Source organism: Nilaparvata lugens, chromosome 3, assembly GCF_014356525.2.
Source record: "Nilaparvata lugens isolate BPH chromosome 3, ASM1435652v1, whole genome shotgun sequence".
NCBI classification, from domain to species: Eukaryota; Metazoa; Arthropoda; class Insecta; order Hemiptera; family Delphacidae; genus Nilaparvata; species Nilaparvata lugens.
The window spans coordinates 77,863,673-77,872,152 of NC_052506.1; positions in this window are offsets into that span (position 1 = coordinate 77,863,673).

The following is an 8,480-nucleotide window of genomic DNA, read 5'->3' on the forward strand; positions in this document are numbered from 1 at the left end:
CTTCAAACGATCACCTTCTTGGTGCTATTTCTATGCACTATGATTGGCTTAGGCTTGCCAAAGAGATTTAATTAAGAGTTATTTCAGAAGAGTAAGACGCTGATTGATTTCTGGCAGATTCCAAGGCACGTGCTTTTTCAATAGCTTCATCAAGAGTTAGCTTGTCAAACTCCAAAAGTCTCAGTCTTATCTGATGAGAGCTGAGGCCCCGGATAAATGAATCACGAATGTATGTTTTCCTATGAGTTTCAGAATCAACATCTGCAAACCCACAATTCTTACTCAGTTGTTGTAAAGCTTGGTTATATTGGTCAATTGTCTCATCTGAAGACTGTTTTCTAGTTGCCAATTTATGTCTAGCGAATATTTCATTTATTGGTTTTACATATGCAGATTTTAGTGCGTCAATAGCCGAAGTATATGAATTTTTGTCGGCAATTGTTTGATAAACAGAATGAGATAGAAAGTTGGTAAGCAACCGCAACTTACTTTCATCATCGATGTCTTCTTCGTCAAAAGATGCGATGAAATTCTCAAAAGTCTTTAGCCAGAAGTTCCATTCTTGTAGAGCTGTTGGAGAATTCGGATCACCATCAAACTTGTCTGGTTTCAAAAATTTGTCCATCGTAACGCGAATTTTTAGTTTTCGTTTCCAGAAAAGATTTGAAGATTATACATTTTGTTGTTGAATAGAAATTGTGAAATAGAGAATAGAAATTGATTGACTCGTATTTGATAAGATGAATTGATTTGATGATTTTAGATTACTGATCAATAAATTGTAATGAAAAACCTCTGCATTCTAGGCTTTATTGATCAGTAATGAATTCATAACAGATTCAAAATTAGAATAATAGTTCAACATCTGATAACAGAAACATAAGAAGAAAACACTAGTCATATGATGATTCAATATCATCACAGTGCCAGTAAAAGATACCTCAACATAACCTTAAAAATCAATATCGCTTAACGCTTATTAATTCATACAATTTATTGTTTCTTATTCCATATAATTTTTCGGAAATAAAGTTTATTATCAGAATTCATGTTTTTATGCATGACCAAGCGGGCAGATAAGAATCAAAATCTGGTAAGAGTCTGCACACAGGAGCAATAGTAGCTGCCACTAGCTTTTTAGGAATGTGGGATTGTCCGATACTTGAATACATAGATGGCATTTCCAATTCTGTGCTCCTGCAACAGCAAATTGAGCTAGTGAAAAACCTACTGTTGTCCCCATGTAAGCTGTAAGCACGCTACACACAAAGACAATAGTGGCCTCCAAATTTGAAGCGAATTATAATTATATGGAGTAGAAAAGGCTAGTCCCTCCCTAGCCTTTGGTAAGCCAATACCAAACTACAAGGCAGCAGTCAATTTTCTTTCCTTAGCCTTTGAATATCCACTGATCTCCGTCTGTGTTGTGTCCACTGACCACCCGATCGTGTGTTGATGGGAATTCTTAAAGAATCGACAATTTTTTGTTTAAACACCGCCAATTTATGAAGTTATATTACAATTCTATATTATCGTTATTCTAATTGCATTCAATATTTATTCTGTTTAATTAATTTTTATTATCTATAGTTGTATAATTCGTTGAATAATTAGCATTACCGTCATTTAATGTAAATTAGTGTATAAGCCAGTAAATTGTTTAACATACATAAATAAAGGAATCTAATCTAATCTGCAAGGCAGCAGTTTGCTGATTTTGGTCCACCCCGGGTATTTGATTTCCTCGGTACCCCCTATATCTAGAGGGCATTCCCCGCCACCTGGGGAGGCGCCCGATAGGAGACCAGCAACTCCCACTCATCTACAGTGCAGTACTCTGTACTCTCTTAATGTGTAAAATGCGGGTCTGTTGATTGAGATCTCCGTTATGTAGCAGCTAAAAACACTATTATTCGATCTATGGGGATTTCAAGCTTTGAAAATTCTGACTATCAGAGTTTTGCCTGATTAATTGTCAAGTACAGTACTTTACCAGGGTATCTGAAATAGATAACCTTAAAACAGAAAACGTGTTTCAACATAATTCTACTGTGAAGGATTCAAGTTGATTTTTTGTCTCTTTGTTGCAGGTTAAATTTGAGAAACAGGTAAGTGCTTTTGATGACAGTTGGATTGGAGCTGCACGTAGTGATACAGCTACTCAGCAGGCATGTATTGTTGAACAATCCACCTTGAAATTTACTGACTACAGCTATATGATAAAGTTGAATCCCATTTTCTTTCAACTTTTCTACTGTTGATAGTATATTATAATGAAATTAGTTGAAAGATTATTTCAGTCTCAATATTCTTTATAATTTATTATACAATATTTTTTCCTACAGTTACCTTGAAAAGTGGCCATTGCTGCACTGATTACAGAACGCAAAGAATCACTTTTCCGCTCCAGTGCGGGAAAAATTTTTCCTGCACTCCAGATTTGCAACATAGCAACGCAAAATAGTTAGTAGGTTATATGGAGCACCAGTGCAGCAAAATCGAAATTAAGTTGGTAACTGTGACTGTGGGTCTAGCCAATACCTACTATTATTTCAGGCCCCACAACTGATCTCTAAGAAACTATGACGTCATCACATGTAGATCCATGATCTACTGGCGGTAAGCAAGCGAAATAAGAGCGCTGATGCTTGTTACTACATATGATATGGTAATCAACAAAATTAGAATTACAAATTCAATTTTCACAGTCACCCATTTCAATGAATATGGTTTCTTTATCATTCTTCTAATATTCGTTTGTGAAAAGTAATGATGAATTTGGGGTTTTAAATCATGGGATACAGAATGTTGTGTACCTACCTAATGTCGCGGAAATTATAACAAGACTCCAAAAGTTTCTGTAGGTAGGGTATTTTCTTTTTTGAAAGATGAAACTTCGAAACGAAAATAGATACGAGTGAGAAGAAGGAAGAACTTCAATTCTACAAAACAACGGTTTACATGAAGTGTGGAAGAACAGTGTAAATAAAGTGTGAGTGGAAAATTTAATTGAAGTGTGAAAGAACAGTGTAGATAAAATGTGAAATAACAGTGTAATTGGAGCGTGGAAGAACAGTGTGAATAAAGTGTGTAAAAGAACTTTTGAACTAATAAATTAAAAAGTAAAAGCCAAGTGTTGGAACTGTCCATAACATACTAATATTAAAAGTTTTACCTAACTGAAAACATTCTCCTGATGGGTTTCTTTGTACCACAGATTTATTGTGTTCAATGTTCAAGTTTGTGGGAGCCTTTTTCCTAAAAAAGAGTTACATCTAATTTGGTTTATCTTTGATTTACCTCTCCTTCGATTCTGATACGGTAGTGTACAGGTTATTGTTAAGTATTTTTGGTTGACATGAATTTATCAATAGCTCTATCACTGAATCGAGTACGCCTATGTCTATCAAGCTGAAAGTATGGATAAATTATTGCATTTGTGGAATAAAGTGTTTTTATTTCAATAAAATCTATATTTAATAAAATACAAAAGTCTTTCATATGAAATTTATGTAGTATTCCATCTAATAAAAAATTGATACAGTAACAAAAGTTACAGTGATAAGCTAGTATAAGCTACTACAATCTAGGAAGAATCAATCTACATGCTATGACGTCATTAATTAGTTGTGAGGCCTGAAGTAATAGTAGGTATTGGTCTAGCACGTTATAAGAGTCTTGAGGGTGGTGGAGTGTGGTGGATGACAGCAGTTGACAGCACACAGCCGCCATTCAAACACACATACTACATTCTATTTTATTTATTAATAATAAAATTACACAGATATACATTTGATGCATTTCAGGAAATTTTACCCATAATTACCCACTTTCCATATTCAATGGTAACTGTAGGAAAAACTTAATGTGAAATACGTGCGCAAAGTTCCTCTGCTGCACTCAAGAAACCATTCCATTCAAGAAACCATTAAACGTTTCTTTCGGTGCAGCAAACTATCACTTTGCGCACTAGTTGCACAAATAACTATATTGATCGCCTTTCATGCATGTTATAAAAAAGTAGAGTAGATATCAATGGGAACAATAGTAAAAGGTCCATTCTTTAAAAGATACATTCTTGAATCTATTGATCGATAAACAACACAGAAATAACAACAACAACAGAAATAAATAAACAACTACTACAACCCATATTTAATTTTGAGCACTATTACTTGCTGAGTTTGATATTCGTCTAGTTTTCAAGTGATACAAGAATATCTTATGTTCGCAGATCAAGATCGAGAAGCATGAGGATGAATTTGGAGAATGTGAATTAGCAACTAGCAGCATCAAAGATGAGTCATCCTCGCACATTGGTTCAACTTCCAATCAGGCATGTATTCATTCTATCTTGACTAGAATAAATAAATGATACAGTTTAGTTTGAGATTTTCTCTTCAAATTATAATTAAAACTTATTGCTGAATGAAAACTTTTCTTCCAGATTCGGTTGTTGTTATTATTAGCGCAGGCTTGAATTGTGGGGAGTCCCTCAGGAAGACCAGCTTGTTTGGGATAGAACGATAGAATTCTATTTCCTTCTAATTCAAGGAACACAGTCAATGCCTGTATTGCAATATTGTCAATAACATTAAGGCTCAACTCACACTTATTGTTTATCGTTTTTGAAGGGACGGATTCAAGGATCCAAATGTTCATAGAACCCCACACGTCAACCGAAGCTTATTGTGTTCCCAAGTAGTATGTTAGTTAGGCAAACCAATACCTGTGTCCTTTACAAGAACCTGGAGTTTTTCCCTATACTAACATCCAATTCATCACCTGGTTGCCTGTCGCAATCCAATGTGATATGCTTGGCAGTCTCTTCAGACTGATTAGTCCTCGATTCAGCCTCTTGACCCGCATTTGTGCTGGAGTTTCACCCATCTCTGGTCTCTTGGGTTTTTCTTTTTACCCTCCGAAACTGCCCTGAGGGGCATATCCCGTGGGTTTGAAGGCAGGCACCTCTGGAGTTGCGGGTCCTTTTGGTCGCCTCCTACGACAATCAGGGATACTGTGGGTGAATTCTGGTTTTCAACACATTCTTGAGTATGATGTTCGATTCAAAGCTCCCCCAACCCACAGCGGGCAACTCACACTTACGCGAATCAGGTCGAGAAGAGACTCGACTCTCGTAGAGAGTATGTGTTTTCAAATGATGAAAATCGCGGAGACTAGAATCGACTGATCTGAGTGTCACCATTTGGAAACACATGCTCTCGATTAGAGACGAGTCTCTTCTTGACCTGAGTCGCGTAAGTGTGAGTTGAACCTACAAGTGTATCAATACAGAAGAAAGTCCATACTAAATTGTTATGCAGTAAGTTGTAAGTATTTTGACTAGTTCTTGTTTGCTTTCTGTTTACACCCACCAAACTAGCAATCAGTTTATCTTAAATGGTGTACACACGTACGTTTGCCTCGGGTGAGCATACGTGTATGGGCTTGCATTCGCACGTCTGGACACTGTTCGCTGAGGCATGTGGGCGAACCGGAACCCTGTCGGTATTTTGGCGTGCTCAAAGGCGCCTCAGGCGGAGCATTGAATGTACGTGTGGACGCGATTTTGCCATACGGGTAAGGCAAAACGTAAACATTGAAGGCGTCATAACCTAATTCCAATGAATTAGGTTAATGAATGACAAATCAAATTGTGATCCAATAACTAATTGTGAAATTGTAGGATTTTTGTAATTTGTGTAGGATATGGGATTGTCAATATTTTAAATAGAAAAAGATGCATGGAGTATATAATTGTATTCATAACAAATATATAACTGCATAATTCAAGTGAAAAAAGCTTCTATACAGGGTTCCTACAAGAAAGTATAGCTCAAAATTATTTTACTGTGCTATCAAATCATCTTGTGTTTGTTTCATGTTATCAATCAGAGTGTTAATTAAAATTGTAATCTTCAATATGATATTATAGTTTTAGATAGCTAGGCTATCTATAGAGAGATTTATTCAAACTTTGAACTAGTATTCCCTTAAAGGTAAATCTTGAAGCTAATCTTTTGGAGAATCTTGTTTTGTCATGTGTATGAGCAGAGTGGTTTAAAATGGGCACAATAGTATTTCATTCATTTTCATTCATAAATGATAATAACACATAACAGGAAATGAAGGAACTAGTAGTTCTGTGAACAGTAGACCTCGCGCAGTTATAAACCGCAGCCTCCTTTTATACTGTCCATCAGAGTAAATCCTGTCTTTATGACGTGTCGGCGAGATATCGGTGTGAAAACGGCTAATGGCTGTTCGGGTTGGTGAATCAAAAATGCCAACATAAAAATCTAATCTCCTTTCAAGACATACTGGCAACAGGACAGCCCGAGTTCAAAGCAGAGAAAGTTCGAGAGACAATTTAATCGCATGCGCTATTGCACGTAATTAAGAGTTCATTTAATAGTGCATAAAAACTGCATTCAATGAGGCATGCAATTAATAGTCTACACAGCTTTTTTACCAAGTTACATTGAGATATTGAATTGCTTGCGTCATGGTATGTAATTTATAATCTTTCGACACCGGATTTATGATGAATAATTTTATAGACTGATTTTTACTCTAATATTGGCGTATGAAGGAGGCTCCTTTTTTCTTTTATATTATCCTTGAAATGCAAAATTTCCAAAAACCTTGTATATACGTCGACGCGCAATTTAAAAAGGAACATACCTGTCAAATTTCATCAAAATCTATTACCGCGTTTCTGCAACATAATGTAAAGAACATTATTACATTTTTACCGCGTAAATGCGCAACATATAAACATTTAAACATTAAGAGAAATGCCAAACCGTCGACTTGAATCTTAGACCTCACTTCGCTCGGTCAATAATTCATTATGTAGGGTAATAGCGATCAGATGTGGTTGCATGTGGTTGCCATAGCAACAGTTATAGGTATAAGTTGCATTTATACACATTTCTTCAATAATTTGATTGTATGTGAGGATATATTGTGGTATATTATATACCACTATACATAGTGTCCCAAAAGTAAAGTGCCAAACTTCGGGAATAGGTTCTATGGGTCAAAACAAAGAGAATGTGGAATAATTTTTTTCCTAAAACGCTTCGTTTACGAGATATTCGCCATTTTGTATTCGCTATAAAAATCGGTAGGTATGTTCAAATAAGAGAGATGAACTGTAGAAAAAATATTCAACTTTGTCCAATACGAAAATTCAAAATGGCGGTCATTTTAAACTTTCAATCCAAAATTGCGGGAGAACGGTGATAGATAGAGAAATTTAACAAGAAAATTTTTTAGGAAATTTCATTTACAATCATTCAACACCAAAAAAATGAGAATCGGACAAAGCATAACAGAGATACAATGAAATGTGTGTTACGAGGCAGCAAAACATCAATTCGTTGTAAATAGAAAGGAAGCCTACCAGTCTGTATTAACATCAAATTATGATTTTCTTGTGGTGGGATGAAAAAAATTTGTTTTTAATATTTTTTTTCTAATAGCTTACTGTGATGTACTCATGTTTTGCTGCCTAGTAACTCACATTTCATTGTATCTCTGTTATACTTTGTCAATGTAAATGATTCTCTTTTTTTTGGTGTTGAATGATTGTAAATGAAATTTCCTAAGAAAAGTTTCTCTTGTTGAATTTTCTATCTATCACCGTTCTCCCGCAATTTTGGATTAAAAGTTTAAAATGGCCGCCATTTTGAATTTTCTAATTTAACAAAGTTGAAATTTTTTCTACAGTTCATCTCTTATTTGAACATACCAACCTATTTTTATTGCGATCGGTTGCAAAACTTTGAAGATAAAAATTATTTTGTAAAAAATACAAAATGGCCAATATCTTGTAAACGAAGCGTTTTAGGAAAAAAATATTCCACATTTTTCCTATGTTTTGACCCATAGAACCTATTCCCGAAGTTTGGCACTTTACTTTTGGGACACTCAGTATACAGAGTGGTATTGACAACATCAACGTCTTGTTGTTTCAATAAATTGCCCTTCACTTGATTACTTGTGTTCACTACAGATTATCATCCTATTTCCAGCACAACTGATATGCAATAATGTGCTGTGTTTGCCAATTGTAGCCATGTTGCTCTTCTGAGTAGTCGATGAATAGTGGATGCCCCAATCATAAAACTAGAGCTCACAATTTCATGTCAGTTTATAGTTGTAATTTTGATGCACATTTCTTACAGTTTGTGTCAAAACGCAGGTGAAATTTCCTATTTATTCAACAGTATTTTTGTGTTTTGAAACAAAAAAGATAGGCAGCCATATACATAACCAATCATTTTCAGACAATTCAACCTATATGTATGTCAATTTTGAGAGAAAACCATGGTCTGGATTAGCAATCATGGATCATTATTCAATAAAAAAGTAGCTCATGGCATAATTTATTTGTTATTATTATTATTTCTCTGATTGTTCATAATCCAACCGAATATTTAACACTATAATGTGTTTTATGTATATACTATTTC